This window comes from Maniola jurtina, chromosome 7, assembly GCF_905333055.1.
Source record: "Maniola jurtina chromosome 7, ilManJurt1.1, whole genome shotgun sequence".
Lineage (NCBI taxonomy): Eukaryota > Metazoa > Arthropoda > Insecta > Lepidoptera > Nymphalidae > Maniola > Maniola jurtina.
In genome coordinates, this window is record NC_060035.1 from 14084934 (window position 1) to 14102746 (window position 17813).

Consider the following 17813-nt stretch of genomic DNA (forward strand, 5'->3'; position numbering starts at 1 on the left):
GGAATATTAGATTGTTAAAATATACCGCTTTAATATTCAGATTTCATAAAAAGAGCGCGAATTTAAAAGAGTTTCTTCTTCATATATTATAAGCTCTTGGAAAAAGTGAATTCGAAATTTCGTATATATTTTCGTTTGATCTCCGACGATCTTTTTCCATCAAACATCAAGGTTCTAACATTTAATTGAAAGTAAAAATAATACCTACGTCAATAACGTCTCTGACGTAGGGTTGGCATTGTTTTAAAAAAGTATTTTAAACACTGAAAAAGTTAAACATTAAAAAAATAGTTATTTGTTTAAAACACGTTTTTAAAATTTTGTTTTGAACATAATGTTTTCTTCTGTTTATTTACCGAACCTGCTTTGACGTAGTTTTTCCAATATCATATAGTTTTAACATTTTAATTGAAAACCATAAAGTTATCGGTAGTATCTAGTAATATTATGTTTTTACTGGAAGCCGACTGGTATATATTTTAAAGATTTTTTTATGGAGATATCTTGGATAGAGGCAGGCTACTTTTTGTTCCAGGAAATCAAAAAGTTTCCCAGTGGAATTTTTAAGAATCCCAAGTCCACGCGACCGAAGTTGCAAGCATCATCTACATAATTTACACGTTTAAGTCCCAGCTCGTTATGATCATACCTTGCGTAGGTATAAGTTATCCTTTTGAAGGAAAGGCCATATAGCTTTTTGGAAACCCTAAAAGCTGAATGCTATAAATATTTACAGAAGTAGGTATTTAATAATATTTCTTAGCTTCCACTCCAGGCCTGGATTATTTCAAATTGTAACAAAGCAACTAGTTGATACAATTTGCTTTCTAATCTCGAAATCTTAATTAGGTAATTAGCCTGTGAGAAAACCTATTATTCTGTTTCTAGGTCGAAATTCTAGATCTTAATACAAACTTAGGACTGTTCCAATTTCAGTGTTTATAACAACGTTAATATAGGAATGTAGGGGTTCCTTGGGGTGGTTACTTGGATTAACCTTGTTTTGAACAAATGTTTAAAAAACAGTAAAAAAATCAAAATTCAAAATATTTTTATTTATTTATTAAACGTTTACAGTTAAGTTTTTGAATCGTTAAAAACACTGGTTCGGAACGCCTTTCCTACAGAGAAGAACCAGCAAGAAAGTCAGTGGTTGCTCTTTTCAAAGATTTGATATAGTTATGCCATGTATAACAGCAATCGAAGTTCCGCGCATTGCTAGAGCGAGCTGCAGCTCAAATCCACGCTCTTTTATCATGTACATAATCTTCGATTATTTAATACGCTTTTTTCAGCATAATTTTAATAGATTTTTTTAAACTTGTTTAAAGACATTATGGAGTAGTAAAGGCAGTTTCAAACATATTTTAAACGTGTTTTAGTTTTGTTTTTTTAAACTGTTTGTCCATCCCTAGTGGTAACGAACAACACGCTGAGTAAGCTAAATGCAGCATTTCCACTCTCTTCTCTCTCTCTCTCTTTCTCTCTCTCTCTCTCTTTCTCTCTCTCTCTCTTTCTCTCTCTCTTTCTCTCTCTCTCTCTCTTTCTCTCTCTCTTCATAACTCCAAAACGTTAGAGATGCATGTCCGCGATCAAACCCTGAATCCCTCCAATAGAAAGCTAAAGTTTTAACCAACAGGCTAAGGAAGCTTTAAGCTATAGGCGCATATGCATTACCCAAATTATTTTCGACAAATATTAGGAATCAACCTCTGCACTCCATAAATATTGTATAAGAAATTAATTTCTATTCCAGATTAATATATGAGAAGCGTTCCAACTTAATCTGCAAGTAAATTACTCAGCGAAAATTATTGTCTAAAGATTCTCCTTCTCGAATCCTCACTCAATTGTTAAGGCAGATCATACGCGGAGCGGTTCAACGCACCCAGACAATGCCGTTAAAGAATTATTATACTAGTACATAATTATTTAATTGTGTAAGGAATTCCAGCTCATCATAAAAAGAAAATCCCATCAGTTTTCCGCTCTACTTTTAATGTAAGTAGGTATTTTCATGTCAAATTCAAATTCAAAATATTTAGTGTACTGTATAGTCACTTGTAACCAGATCGGATTTTAGCTATTTCTATAAATTATTTTCTATAATTTATTCTATAAATTAAAAAAAAAATCAGCTTTGTGTGGAAAATAATTAATATATTGCACATGTGCCTTTTAATCAATTAAGTAGGTATCTCTTGCTTTAACGGTGAAAGAAAATATTGTGAAGAAAGCCTGAAAATTGCATGAGAGTTCTCTATGATATTTTCAAAGATGTGTGAAGTCTGCCATTCCGCACTTGATCAGCGTGATGAAACCCTTCGCATTGTGAGAGAAGGCCCGTGCGCAGTAATGAGCCAGCAACTGGTTGATGATGATGATAAATTAAATCCGACATTTAAACCGCTTTCCCACGCGCCGCTGCGGCACGCGGTGTCGTGTGTGAGGCGCCTTAATTACACAGAGAACTACATTAGCGTGATTGTGTACATTTGTTTTGTGAACTTTACAGAACGCCTGAGAGCTTCTCTGCTAATTCGAACTTTGGTAATCTTTTAAACTAATTGAGCTTAACTCATGATCAACTCATAAGTTCTAGAGGTGTTCATATTATAAGTGGCCATTATTATCTCATCTCAATTAAGATAATTATCATGAATACTGTAAACTGTTTACAATTTTCAACTGATATTATTTTACAATTTACAATTTACTTAACTGGTATTTCCAGTAGCTTCTTTGTAAATTGTAGAACGAAAAACTTCAGGATTTTCACGCAGTCTTGTCTTGATAGAAACTACTAAGTAGTTTAGGAAAGAGAATCATTAAAAGATCTGAGCATCTGGGGGTTTAAAAATATAACCTAGTGATTGATTTGCATCAGATTTTGTGAGCTCTTGATTATTATGTAGCGACTAAAAATTCTCATGTAGCCATTGAAAACAACGCATCGCTGCTATAAGATAAGTAGCTGTTCCACCTCGAGTGAAACCTCATTTGGGTGGAATTTTTTACCCGACTACGGCAAAGCCGAAAGGAAGGGTTATGATTTTAGCAGTCTATGTATGTATGTAAGTATGTATATAGGTATATGTGTGTATGTTTGTATCCAGATTCTGTGTTCCACCGTAGCGTCTAAACTACTGAGCCGATTTTGATGAATGAGATGTCAATCGATTCTTTGTAATGGCCCGGGTGACATATATGCTATACTTTATACGAAAAAAACCAGCCTGACGGAAGTTACATAAAAAAAAGTGAGGGTCTCAAATTTTTTTCAAAACACAGTGGTTCGATACGTCGATAAGTACTTCAGTCAGTTTCTCCTTTTACTTATATATTGTTGAAAAGATTTAACAGCTATCCCCAGAAAATGTGTTTTTGTTGCCACCACTAAGTTTAATATTTCCCCTACTTTACATTCAAGGGAGGCGGCTGTAAAACGTCCATCCGATGCCAAGTTAAAGCCAATATTAAAGAATCGTGGATCGCTTATAAAGGCTACACACACGACACTTTTGGCGTCAGAGATCGGCGATTGGATCGCTTTTTGGAAACTCCAAGCGGTGATTGTACTCTTAACTCCAGATTAACAGATTAACTTGCTTTCATCTTGGACTAAATTATCACTTACTACTAGATGAAATTTAAGCCAAATACTATCTTATCTAAATACTTAACAAGAAAGGTCGTTACTCTCTGACTGACACTTGCAAGAATTTTATGACTTGGCTGAAAAATTGCATAGAAGTTCCCTTTATGATGAAAATAAGTCATATTAGATTTTTGAAATCCCACGGGAACAAAATCGTGGGCGGTTGCTAGTTATTTAAAAATAACTCTATGGTTTGTTTATATTAATTATTATTAAAAGCTATGAGTAACTGCATGTATCACAGTACACGGTAGGTAGTCCTCATCGGTGAGGGTCATTACCCCTATCCATTAATCAGTGTTAATTAGTAAGGCAATCACATTTTCCATTTTGAGATCATGCTGAAATAGGACAAGTCAATAAAACTTTAGTTTGTACCGAAAAATCTCTAAAACGTGCCTTTTTGGCACCTCAATATATTACAATAAGTCGTCAAAAGACGATGCAGCATCGATGCAGTCGCGAAATCGTTGATCGGAGATTCTACAGTATCGTGTGTAATTTGGCCTTAAAACGTGACCGGGTGCCAATATTAAGGAATCGCCGATCACTTATAAGACGGGTTATGGTTCTCGGATACTTTTATACTGATTTATAGAAAAGGTTTTATTGAATTAAAAGATATAAAATTTATTATTAGTTCTGCTTTCCCTGTGTAATAAAAAACCTGTGCTTACATTCATCTTTTTTATTATACCAGACAATCAACAAATGGATTCGAAAGTAGATCGTAGGACCCTAGGACTGTAGACATTTTTAACCTCCGACCCAAAAAGAGGGGTGTTATAAGTTTGACGTGTGTATCTGTGTATCTGTGTATCTGTGTATCTGTCTGTGGCATCGTAGCGCGTAAACGAATGAACCGATTTTAATTTAGTTTTTTTTGTTTGAAAGGTGGCTTGATCGAGAGTGTTCTTAGCTATAATCCAAAAAAATTGGTTCAGCCGTTTAAGAGTTATCAGCTCTTTTCTAGTTTTCTTGTAGAAAAGAAGGTTAGATAACCGTTAGGTTCATAATATTATGTCAATAGACAAATGTCAAGCTGTCAAGATGGACGTTGCCTAGATACATAATTATTTATTTGAAAATGATGTTTTGGAAAACTCAAATAGCATGGATCGTCGGGGGTGTTATAAATTTTTAATTTACACTTGTTAAAGTAATAGTTCAATTCGATGTAAGCTTCCATAAAATAACATAAACCCATGAATCTTAGTTCCTTTCCATATACATAACCAAGCCTATCAATCAGACGTTCTGTTACAATATATATTATATATATATATATATATATATTTTTTAAATTGAAAATGTTACGTTATATAAAAAACAGTCAAGTATGAGTCGCGCTCGCACACGAAGGGTTCCGTGCCATCGTACAAGAATTTTTTCAACATTTTGTTCATAATGGCAGCAATAGATACAAATTCTGTGAAAATTTCTCTAACTATTAAGGTTACGGGAGATACAGTCCGCTGACAGACAGACATATGGACAGCAGAGGCTTAGTAATAGGGTTCCGTTTGCACCCTTTAGGTACGGAACCCTAAAAAATACACCCCTACCTAAACTCGAAACAAAATTAAATACTGCACACTACACAGTTAAAAAAAGTTATGGCTATTGCGTGTTTGCGGGTGGTTTATTATGTAAATTATAGAGCATTTTCCGTCATTAGCGATATTTCCACCACAAACCACTTAACATCGGCGATACAAAGTGTTAATGGCTGTAAACATCATACCATTATTTTCGTGGCTCTTGTACCGTTAAGCGTTCACGTTTTATGGACAACTCTTTTTGGTTAAAAAGATAAATATTTTTGTAAAACTCATTGTTTTACAAAAATATTATTATTTTATCTTTTCAAGCGACTGCAGAAGAATAACCTTGTAGGCCTTGTGGAAATAAACTTAAATTTAAACTTTACAAATCCTTCTTAACCCCCGACCCAGAGAGAGTGTTATAAGTTCGACGTGTGTATCTGTGTATCTGTCTGTGGCATCGTAGCTCCTAAAGTAATGAACCGATTTTAATTTAGTTTTTTTTGTTTGAAAGGTGGCTTAATCGAGAGTGTTCTTAGCTATAATTCAAGAAAATCGATTCAGCCGTTTGAAAGTTATCAGCTCTTTTCTAGTTACTGTAACCTTCAATTGTCGGGGGAGTTATAAATTTTTAATTTACACTTGTGAGTAAAGGGAAGGTAAGCACCATTGTAATGCCAGAATCCACGTGGATGAAGTCGCGTGAATCAACTAGTTTATAGGTTATAATAATAATAATTGTAAGTACATCATTTATAGATTCACATTTTTATTACCGCGAACTGCACTTAGCACAAACACCAGGATATCGCTTAGGCGTATTCCATTTGAGCGTGATTTATCGAAGTGATCGCCGAGCGTCCCGCTTAAGCGGTTTCACATCGTCTCGCTTAAGCGGTTGCAATAATCGATATTCGCTTCACTTTTATTGCAACTCGCTCGAGCCGTGACGATTGAGGTTGCCGCGGCGGTGCATTTTTGTAGCCATTGGTTTCTCAACTGGAATAGTTGGTGCGACTCTTTGAAACTCTGTGAGTACTTTGAACAGAAAAAGCGATTGAGTTTCTTCTAACTTACGTACTGACTTTTTGGTGTGCGTTTTTGAAAGAACTTGTATGCAAAAATAAAGTTTATACCAACCGCAAGGAAAACAGAGTTGAAAATTTTCAGGATTATCAATTTTTTTTCTTTGTTAATGGAATGGAAGTCCGTCTCCTATTTGGGAACTTGAAGGGTATGCCCTTTTAAGAGTTATGTGCGATTTAAGCTATTAAATATATCACTTACTTCACCGGTGAAGAAAAATATTGTGAGGAAACGTGCATCCCTGAGAAATCTCCATAACGTTCACAAAGGTGAGTAAAGTCTGCCAATCCGCACTTGGCCAGTGTAGTAGACTATGGCCGAACCCTTGCCATTCTGAGACGGGACCCGCGCTCAGTAGGTAGCCGGCAATGGTTTGATCATACATACTTCCATACTAATCCATACTTAATATTATAAATGCGAAAGTGTGTCTGTCTGCCTGTCTGTCTGTCTGCTACCTTTTCACGGTCCAACAGTTTAAGCGATTCTGACGAAATTTGGTACAGAGTTAGCTTATATCCCGGGGACGGACATAGGCTACTTTTTATTCCGGAAAATCAAAGAGTTCCCACGGGAATCCTAAAGACCCATCCGCTCAACCGATTTGTATGAAAGGTACCGAGGTAACTTGCGTCCATGTTATTGACATAGACATCTTTTTATCCCGGAAAACCAAACAGTTCCCACGGGATCTTCAAAACCTAAATCCACGCGGACGAAGTCGCGGGCATCCTCTAGTGATGAAATAACCACAGTAGGTCATTGTGTAACTATAAAACCGTAGTAACACAAAATGGTTGTTCTTTATAAATAAAGGAAGAGAAAGATGGTCTTGTCTGATGTCTGCGGTGTTTAAATTCAAGGAAAATTCAGAGCGCGCGCTCTATTTCACTTAAAGCAAGTAAGGATATATCGCCACAGTGAGCCAAAGATTAAGTGAATTGCTCGCGGCCTTACTTATTGCTGTTTTCTGGCGCCGTGTGGTTGCTCCACTAGCGCTTGTTTTACGATAGTTCGACGCCCGGCAGTTTGGTGGATTGATGGATACTGAGACAGTTGTGCAGCTGTTTAAACTGTATTAAGCTTGCGGTGTACTAACCTTTATTTATCCATCCATACTAATATCCATACTAATATTCTAAATGCGAAAGTGTGTCTGTCTGTCTGTCTGCTACCTTTTCACGGCCCAACAGTTTAACTGATTTTGACGAAATTTAGTACAGAGTTAGCTTATATCCCAGGGACGGACATAGGCTACTTTTTATTCCGGAAAATCAAAAAGTTACCTCGGGATTCCCAAAAACCCATCCGCTTAACCGATTTGTATGAAATTTGGTACCGAGGTAGCTTGCGTCCCTGTAATTGATACAGGCAACTTTTTATCCCCGAAAATCAAACAGTTCCCACGGGATCTTTAAAAACCTAAATCCACGCGGATGAAGTCGCAGGCATCCTCTAGTAAACAATATTTTCTTCCAGAATTTTATATCATTCGGTTCAAAGGGTTTATTGATGAAATGTCAATCAAAGATACAATTCTTTTATAAATAGGTACCTAAAAAGAAATGAAAGGTAACGTGAAGTGAAGGTTCTCTGACTTTCTCGAAGCTCTAAGGCACAGTTCAGTACCTCGGAGCCTTCCATACTACAGACCACCTAAAGAAACCCTATTTTTCTTTGAGTGCACGTCACCATAGCCTAACATTTGACATATTATTATGATATTATCGATTCAGGTTCAAGCCGAGAGTTCCTTCACTCTAATTCACTCAGACAATGGCAGGTATGGCCTTTTTTAACCGACTTCCAAAAAAGGAGGAGGTTCTCAATTCGTCGGGATCTTTTTTTTTTTTTATTTTTTATGTATGTTCCCCGATTACTCAAAGACCCCTGGACCGATTTGGAAAATTTTTTTTTTGTTTGAAAGGGTATACTGTGCAGGTGGTCCCATATAAATTTGGTGAAGATCTGATGAATATCTTCGGAGATGGAGAACAGAACTCCTCAATGGATAAGAGCAAATTGCTCGCGATCACTGTAATAGCTTAGTAAACAGTAGGGTTTTAACTGGGCATAGCATATTATAGTACAGTGGGGCCACTAAAAATTGTGAAATAAAAAAATTTCAAAAGAAAAATAAAACCGACTTCAAAAACCAAAAACACTAAAAAGTAGAAAATAATTTTTGTTTAGCTACACATGTAATGTACCTAGGTATGAAGTCGGGCGAGCTTCACTCTTGGATTTCTAATTTTGTTTTAATATGCTCGCTCGACTTCATACTTAGGTACATTACATGTGTAGCTAAACAAAAATTATTTTCTACTTTTTAGTGTTTTTGGTTTTTGAAGTCGGTTTTATTTTTCTTTTGAAAATTTTTGACGAAAATCAACGTTGCTACATATCTTATAGATATATTACTGAATATATATGCAGATAGATAATATTGAAACGAACGTAAGTATTACCTCAATATAAGCTCCCGGGTAAGGTTATTTCAAATCGAAGCTGTGTAGTTTTTGTGGTCAAATTTGCATTCATTTGATATGCGTTTTTATGCACCTCCCGTGTCCACCTCGGTGCCGAATTAGCAATTTAAATCCGTAATATCGTTTGCTTTCAAGTAAATTTCTTTACATTTGCGATTCTAACATATGAGTGTACTAAATTTACACTTTTAATTGCTGGACCGCGGTTTGAATTTTATTTATATTAGCAGACAGGTAGATACGAGTGATTTAATAATACATTTAAGCTATCTTTGCATATTTAAACTGGCTGTAGCAAATAGAAATTTTCATAACCTATGAACCATACATAAAATAACAGCGTACAATATGCCTGAGTGTTAAAAACTGTCAACATTTATAACACCGCATACACAGTAAACGATAATTTACAACAACACACGCTCAAGAAAAGGGAGAATAAATCAGCGAATTTCTTCAGGAAATACTTATTCCGCACGCATTAGCCGACAAAATTGTTGGCTCCGTAAAAAGACCGCCATAACGCCGGTCGAAATTATTATAAATCTTCATAGCATTACCATAGACCAAGTTGGGGAACTTTGCTCTTCGCAGAATTCCCTCGTAAGTGGGCAGTAACTCATTGAAGCATGTAAGTATTCTATGACGCTCCTACTTTTTGTTCTCGATTCTATCTGGGAAACTTTCAAAACAAGTACCCAAAGACAGACAAGATAAACTAAAGAATACCTAAACTTGATGGTGGTGCATCTCACAGTTTTCGGATCGACACAACGTTACAAAAATCGTGAGAAATCGTTGTCGCACGATTGTGCTTGGGCTCCTGAAGGTAAATGAATATGAATAGGTTTAATAGTAATGATAGTTGAGACGTGGGTACTCAAAGGTGTGGAGGAATGGTAGGTATAATTCAAACCACAAAAGTCAGTCACTCATCCTGCAACTAACTGACTTGGGTCAATGTTGCATGACTAGCGTAAATTCCCAATTCGATCTATTACATTTAGGCTACACCATCCTCAAACTCACAATTTTCGTAATTTCTTTCTGAAGTTATTTGTAAAAAAATTCGAAAGTCTAAAATATGATTTGAATGCTCGTGAAAACCATTGGTAGGAGATATGACGGATTGTTGTGTCAAACTATTTCTAGTGGGGTCATGACGTCACGCTGTTGCAAGTGAGAAATATAAAGCCAATGATGCCGTGGAATGTGTCGAAAAAATGTAACGAGTCCAGACGTGACAAATTATTTCTAACTCGCGAACTCTTTGACCCATATTTTCCGGTGTTTAACTAAATTATTCTATAAACGTAAACTTCTCCCTTCTGTAATCTATTTGTTATTATTTGGATTAACATAATTGTTTGTGAGTACCATTAGTAGGAGACAAGACGGATTGTTATCTTATATTATTTCCAGTAGGGTCAGGGCGTCACGCCGTTACGTGTGAGAAATAAAGCCAATGACTCCGTGGAAAGGTGACGCCAAAATATGAAGGGTCCGCGCGTGACGAATTGTTTCTAACTCGCGAACACTCTGGCCCACATTTTTCCGGCGTTAAACTAGTTCTAAATGTCTTCCTTGTGTGATCAGTTTTGTTTTTATCTGGATAACAAAATAAGCTCGTGAGAACTATTAGTAGGAGGTAAGACGGATTGTTGTCTCAGAATATTCCCAGTGGGACCGGTGTCATTCCTTTGTGAGTGAGAAATAAAGCCAATGACTCCGTGGAAAGGTGACGGGGAAATATAACGGGTCCAGATGTGATGAATTATTTCTAATTCGCGAGCTTTTTAACCCACATTTTTTTCGGCGTTTAATTTAGATGGGTACTGCTAAACTTTTGCCATCTCTGATCTTTTTTAGTTTTCTGTTTGTAATATAATAGTTTTGTAGTATAATAGTTTTGTTTACCCGGCGTGGCTGAACTAGCGAATGATCTGGGTTGTAGCCTATACCAGGCGGCTCCTAGACATTCGCTGGTTCGGCTATACGAGGCACCCTTCATGCAACCGGGCGGGTCGGCGGGGTTGCGGATCGCCGGCGTCCCCAGGACCCTGGACAAGAAGGACTGCTACGGTACCACTCCCAACACCGAGCAGTGTCCAAGTAACCCTTTCCCGTGTTCCCCCAGCCTACTCCTAAACCAAATGTCCTATCATAAAAGTCCCTCAATTAATCCTAAACTCCCGCACACTCCACACTCACTTACACACAGAGACACACACAAACACTACTCAGATAACACACAAACTTTTAAAAAACAAATGGCGGATCTTAAAACTAATTTCGGTCTCCTGGTGGGTAGCGGCTCAGTGCCCAAATCCCACCCTGGCACCCAGGCGACGTCTACCGACGGCGCCCAGGGCCCAGGCTGCCCCACCGTATCAGGAGGGGGCAAAGACCCGCAAACCATCGGTTCGACAATGATGAAAACAACGACCTCGGCTACTAACATGGACATGTCCTCCCTTGCCGAAGCGATCCCTGTGCCTGCCAGCGCAAGCACATGGACGCTTGTGGCCCCCAAGCAAAGACGGAAAAACAAGGGGAACAGGACAGACAGACGGACACGAAAACAAACGGACACACAGGCAGACGAACAGACGGACAAATTGAAAAACAGACCGACGGACGGTAGGGAAAACGGAGGCGGGAAGCGAAAGGAACCCGACTGCCCAAGCGCGGACGCCAGCCACTTGGCCGGAGGAAGCAAAGGTGGAAGCGAGGGACGACCCCCACTAAGTGGCGGCCGGCCTTCTGCGGACACTGGCGCAACCCCTGGCTGTTCCGCAGGCGAACAGGCGAGCGGGCAGGTATCGGCCCCCGATCGCAACCCTAATGCCTCGGGGAAGTCGAGCACCACCACTGTCGGGGCTGGGCAAACCGCAGTCGAGGACAGGGGGAACGATGGTGGTCACACTGACCCCGACGGGAACCCAACCCAGGCGCGGGGCGCAACGGGCCCTGGCGGTTCCAACACCGCTCGACCCCCAACTACAACAACAACAAAAACAACATCCAACAAACCAACAGATAAAACAGACGCAACAAAGACCTTGAACCCACCTAAAGCGAGGGCACGCCCGCGCTTTAGGAAGCGGAACAGGGGACAGACAAAAGACAGACAGGACCCCGGGACGTCATCGAGTCAGACGAACAAGAAAAGAGACAGACTTGACGACACGATTTCACCCAGGGGGGAACACAAACGCGCACGGACTGACGACAGACACACCCGAGATGCGAAGGGCTCCTATGCCACAGCAGCCCAATCGCATCTGAGCGTCGCTGTAACCACCACCCCCAGAGTTGACCTTACCCAAGATGAGGCGAATGCCATTCAGGCCCAGATACAGAAGGCGATTTTCGCGGCCTGTATCGAGCCTCTGGCACCAGGCCAAACCCGATACGCCCCGGCGTTTGAGGGTAAGGCCTTCCTCAGCGAGGGTGTACTAAAAATGTGGTGCCACGATGACCAAGCCTGTAACTGGCTCATAAACGTGGTGCCAAAACTCACATCACCCAGGAGCGGAACAGGGCTCACTGTGATAAAACAGACCGAAATCCCAGTCAGGGTTAGGTCGGGACTTTATGTCCCTGACTACGACGGGGAGATAGGCCAGCTACACCAGGTCCTATCTCACCAAAACCCATGGTACGGAGTGTCACAGTGGACCCTGTTCAGCTACCGTAGAACAACCAGCAGCCCTCCTGGGGTGTTCCTAATATTAGGAATCCCCAATGTAGAGCTGCCAACGATTCTGGCGCGCGGCAGGAAGGTCGCCTATTCCACGGGCTCCATCTACATCAGGTTCTTCACGAGTGAAGGACTGAGTGATGTACCGCCCGGGCATGACTCAGCGCCTGAAACTCGAGAGGAGCCTGATGCGGATCGGGACATGGATGTGGATGGACCAACCGGCCAGCTCCCAGTGACACCTGAGCCTTCCGTGAGTGCTGTCCTAGACAATATCGAGGAAGTGCTGGCGGACTCCCGGATCAATACGAAATCACGGGAGAGGAAGGCGACACACAACGCTCCAGACGCAACAGCCCCCGCCGAACAACCACCGGCGCAGAGGGCGACAAAATAAAAATCATCCAGACCAACCTCCAGCACAAACATCTCGCCACGGCCACGCTACGAAGGCAGCTGGAGGTTGAACCCGAGACCATCGCACTGATCCAGGAGCCGTGGGTCAGGGGTAAAACCATATGCGGTTTCGGAAGCTGCAATGGTAAGATCTTTTCACATTGCAATGACGAAGCACCAAGAACATGCATTTACATTCCGCGCTGCATTACAGCGTCACTACTAACACAATACTGTTCCAGAGATCTGACAGCAGTAAAAATAAAAAATGGAATACAACAGGGCGTGGGACTACCACCAAGACCAGTGGTCCTAGTCTCACTCTACATGCCCATAGAAGACCGAATACCAACAAAAGAACTGGTGGACCTCACAACACATTGTGAGGACAACGACATAGATCTAATTATCTCTGTCGATAGCAACGCACATCACAACCTGTGGGGATGCACAGCCAACAACAAAAGAGGTGAGAATCTCATGGACTTTCTACTAACAACCAACCTAACAATTACTAACAAGGGCACTGAACCGACTTTCGTGTCGAGTAGGTACCAAACCATAATCGATCTAACCTTAGCGTCAACCAGAGCTGCAGACCAAGTAACGAACTGGCATGTCAGCGACGAGCCTTCGCTCTCCGACCACAGGCGGATATGCTATGAGCTAGATCTGATGATAACCCAACACGCACCAAAGAGAAATCCAAGGAAAACTAACAGACTAAAATACAAAACCTTGCTAACGCATCAGATAGGTACAAACAAACCTAACGACATCGACGATATCGACAACCTCGAACAAAACGTAAACAAACTAACGGAGTGCATTAAGACAAGTTATGAACAAGCTTGTCCTCTGAAGAAAATCAACACAAATCGACTGCCAAAAAACAGCTGGTGGGGCCCAGATCTGGAAAGAATGAGGAAAAACCTCAGACATCTTTTCAACAGAGCAAAAAACACCAGACAAGAACAAGATTGGGACAACTACAAGGAAGCCCAATACAAATACAACAAACGCGTCAGAGAAAAAGACAAAACCGCGTGGCAAAAGTTTTGTACAAGCATAGAGTCGAACGACACTGCAGCCCGCATACGTAAGATTCTAGCAGACGACAACACCCGCACACTCGGCTCGCTGAGGAAAGCTGACGGAACATACACGAAGGATGACAAAGAAATAAGCGAAACGCTCATTGAAACGCATTTCCCTGGCTGTAGAATAGTAGACTCAGCAGACTGGGAACACAACCTAGGACACCATCCCACAGATGAGGATTGGGATCTTGCTAACAACACAGTCACGCGAGATAGAATCAGCTGGGCTATTGACACCTTTCACCCTTTTAAATCAGGGGGGACCGACAAAATTTTCCCTGCACTTTTACAATGGGGAAAACTTCAACTGACACCATGGCTGGAAATAATATATAAGGCCTGTATAGCATACAAATATATCCCAACAGCCTGGAGAGAAGTAAAGGTAGTCTTTCTACCAAAACCTGGAAAGAGTGACTACACTTTACCAAAGTCCTTCAGGCCTATCAGCCTTACATCATTTCTACTAAAAACACTAGAGAGACTGGTTGATCGGTATCTCAGGGATGGAACCCTAAGACATGTACCCCTACACTCACACCAACATGCTTACAGCACTGGCAAATCAACGGAAACCGCTCTGCATTCCGTTGTTGGCAAAATTGAACATGATCTAGAAAACAAACTATCAACACTGGGTGTCTTCATTGATATTGAAGGAGCTTTCGACAAGACAACCTTTAATAGCATAGACAGGGCCTTGGGACGATACGGGGCGCCAAGAACTATACGCAGCTGGATAAGAGCATTATTAGAACTAAGAATCATACAACTAGATATCAACGGAGTCACAAAAGGCATAGTAGCGAGAGGCTGCCCTCAAGGAGGTGTCCTATCACCAATCTTGTGGAACCTTGTAGTTGACGACTTGATAAACAAACTAAACACAAGCGGATTTTACACCATTGGTTATGCTGATGATCTCACCATCTTAATCAGTGGAAAACTAGAGAACACATTATATGAAGTCATGCAACGGGCATTGCGCGTAATCGAAAGATGGTGCAATGAAAATGAACTCACCGTAAATCCAAAGAAAACAGAGATGATTCTGTTTACCAACAAAAGGAAAATAGAGCTAACCAAACCACCAACTCTGTTCAACACAAGCCTCAAACTGTCAACTGAGGTAAAATACCTTGGTGTGACTCTGGACAGCAAGCTCAGCTGGAAAAGGCATACAGAAGATAAAATTAATAAATCGCTTACGATACTAAACCAATGTAAACGCATGCTGGGGAAAAAATGGGGGCTTAAACCAAAGATAATAAAGTGGTTATACCTAGCGGTAGTAAGAAGCTCATTAACATACGCCGCTTTGATATGGTGGCCGAGAACTCTTCTTACGACCGCCCAGCAAGAACTACAGAAATTTCAACGACAAGCATGCCTCGCCATTACAGGCTGCATGAGTACCACACCAACAACAGCACTTGAAATCATACTGGGGATCCCGCCCCTACACTTACAAATCAGAGAAGAAGCAACGCTCGCAGCCTTGAGACTGAAAACCTCAGGTCTATGGAAAGAACAGAACACAAGGCACACTAAAATTCTAGTGCAAAGCATAACCAAAGAACCACGCCTGGAGTGGAAATGTGACAGAACCAGGAAACAACACATACTGGACAAACCATACAAAATATATCCAGAGATAAACATAGATACGAAGTCAACACGGGATGCAATAGAAGTGTACACCGATGGATCCAAAACAAAAACTGGCACAGGAGCAGGGGCCTACTGCCAAGAACTAAACATGAAAATAAGTCACGCACTCGGTAAGGACAACTCTGTCTTCCAAGCAGAGTGTGTAGGCATTACAACCGCAGCCATAGCAATGGCAAATCGACAGGTAAAAAACTTTAAGATTAACATTAACTCAGATAGCCAAGCTGTTCTCAAAGCTTTGGCTAAATTCTGGACAACCTCCGAACTCATACAAGACTGCCATAAGGCTCTGGAAACACTCGCCATGTCGAATGATATCACCCTACGGTGGGTCAAAGGACATGATGGGGACCAGGGAAACGAGGCAGCGGACGCATTAGCACGCAAGGCCACGACGCTGAAGGTGACAGGGCCTCAGCCTATTGTACCCATACCCTTCAGTGAGTATAAAACTTGGTTGCATGAACTAACACTTAAGGAGCATTCCCAATTATGGGCAAACGCAACTGACTGCAGGCAAGCCAAAGAGGCTTTCCCTAACATAGATATACGACAAACTAACAAACTACTCCGCCTGGACAAAGGTAAACTTAGGAAGGTGGTGGGACTCATAACAGGGCATAGCCCACTAAACAAACACCTTTTCGTTATAGGTGTTACCGACAGTCCTCTGTGCAGGGCCTGCATGGAGGTCGATGAGACGCCGACACACGTGCTCCTGGAGTGCATGGTCGTGGCAGAACAACGAGAACGCCATTTGGGTTCCCCAACCTCACTCCATGAAGTCCTCGGCAACCTGGGCGGTCTACTTGGCTTCTGGAGCGAGCTTGGATGGCTGGAGTGAAGACTTCGGCGGGGAGGGGCAACGCACGCACAACAGACGGAAACGTTTAAGTGCGGAAACCAGCCCAGAGAGAAGAAGAAGAAGAAGATAATAGTTTTGTAGTCGTTCAGTATATAAAATAATGTTTTATTTCCCCTCCAGCCTAGAAGCGATTGCTAAAACTAATAAGGCGGGATTTGCATGTTATCTATCTTTAGTTTAAATACTTTCATTTCGGTACAGGTACATAACAATAAACAATTTTCATACGTTCATTGAGTGCATATTTTTTAAATTATCAATTGAGATTACAGTGCAACTCAAAACTATGAAAGGGTAAAAAATTCATAAAAAAATTGCAATCCCAAATAAAGTTGTTTTAAATTTCATATCTCAACAAGCTATCTAACAGAAAAACCCGAATGTGACTGAAACTGGCAAATGTAAACGAAACATTTTTATATTTTCGCGAACATTTTGAAAACGTTCGTCGAAATCAAAAAAACTGTAGGCAGGTTATACTATCAAAAAACCGTGATTCATACAATATATTTCCGGCTTTTCCGAAACGATGTTTGATAGTGTTTTTGTTATTGTTAAGCCTCTGGTCACAGAGATGCCATTTTACTTGCTAGAGCGTGAAATTTTCCGTGAATGGTCTCAACCTGAATGAAAGTATAGGGACAATACAAACAGCCATATTTTTTATAGTTGCAAATTAGCGTTGAATTTGCTTTTAAGCTATTTGTCAATAATATCACTATCTTTATTAGTTACTAACTGGTGCCTGCAACTTCGTTCGCGTGACTAGGTATATATTTTTAAAATCCCGTTGGAACCATTTGATTTTATGGAATAAAAAGTTGCTTATGTGTTAATCCAAGATACAATCTATATCTATTTCAAATTTCAGCCAAATCGGGTCATTAGTTGTGGCGTGTAGGATTAAAAAGGTGAATAGCGGTTTTTCAAAATCCCACGGGAACTATGGATTTTTACGGGATAAAATGCAGCCTATGTGCTAATTCAGGGTATAATCTATCTCTATTCTTCAGCCAAATCAATCCAGTAGTTTTTGCGTGAAGGAGTATCAAATATACACACACACATACACACAAACTTTCGACTTTATAATATTAGTGTAATGACACCACTTTCATGAGTAGGTATATAACAAGAGAAATAGTGATAGTGAAGAAATAAGTGCCTGAGTCTGCCAATTCGCGCTTGAGCAGCATGGCGGATTAAGGCTAAAGTCCTTCTCATAATGTGAGGAGACCAATGGTCTCAGTAGCGGGTCAGCCATGGGTTTATCATGATGACGCTAAGGGTGCACATTAAAG

The 17813-nt window shown here is 40.5% G+C and overlaps 1 protein-coding gene across 1 annotated transcript in view; it reads right to left on the reverse strand.

Annotated features, from left to right (window-relative positions):
* Positions 1–17813, reverse strand: part of LOC123867096 — a 308948-nt gene that overhangs the window by 69391 nt on the left and 221744 nt on the right. The window lies entirely within an intron of this gene.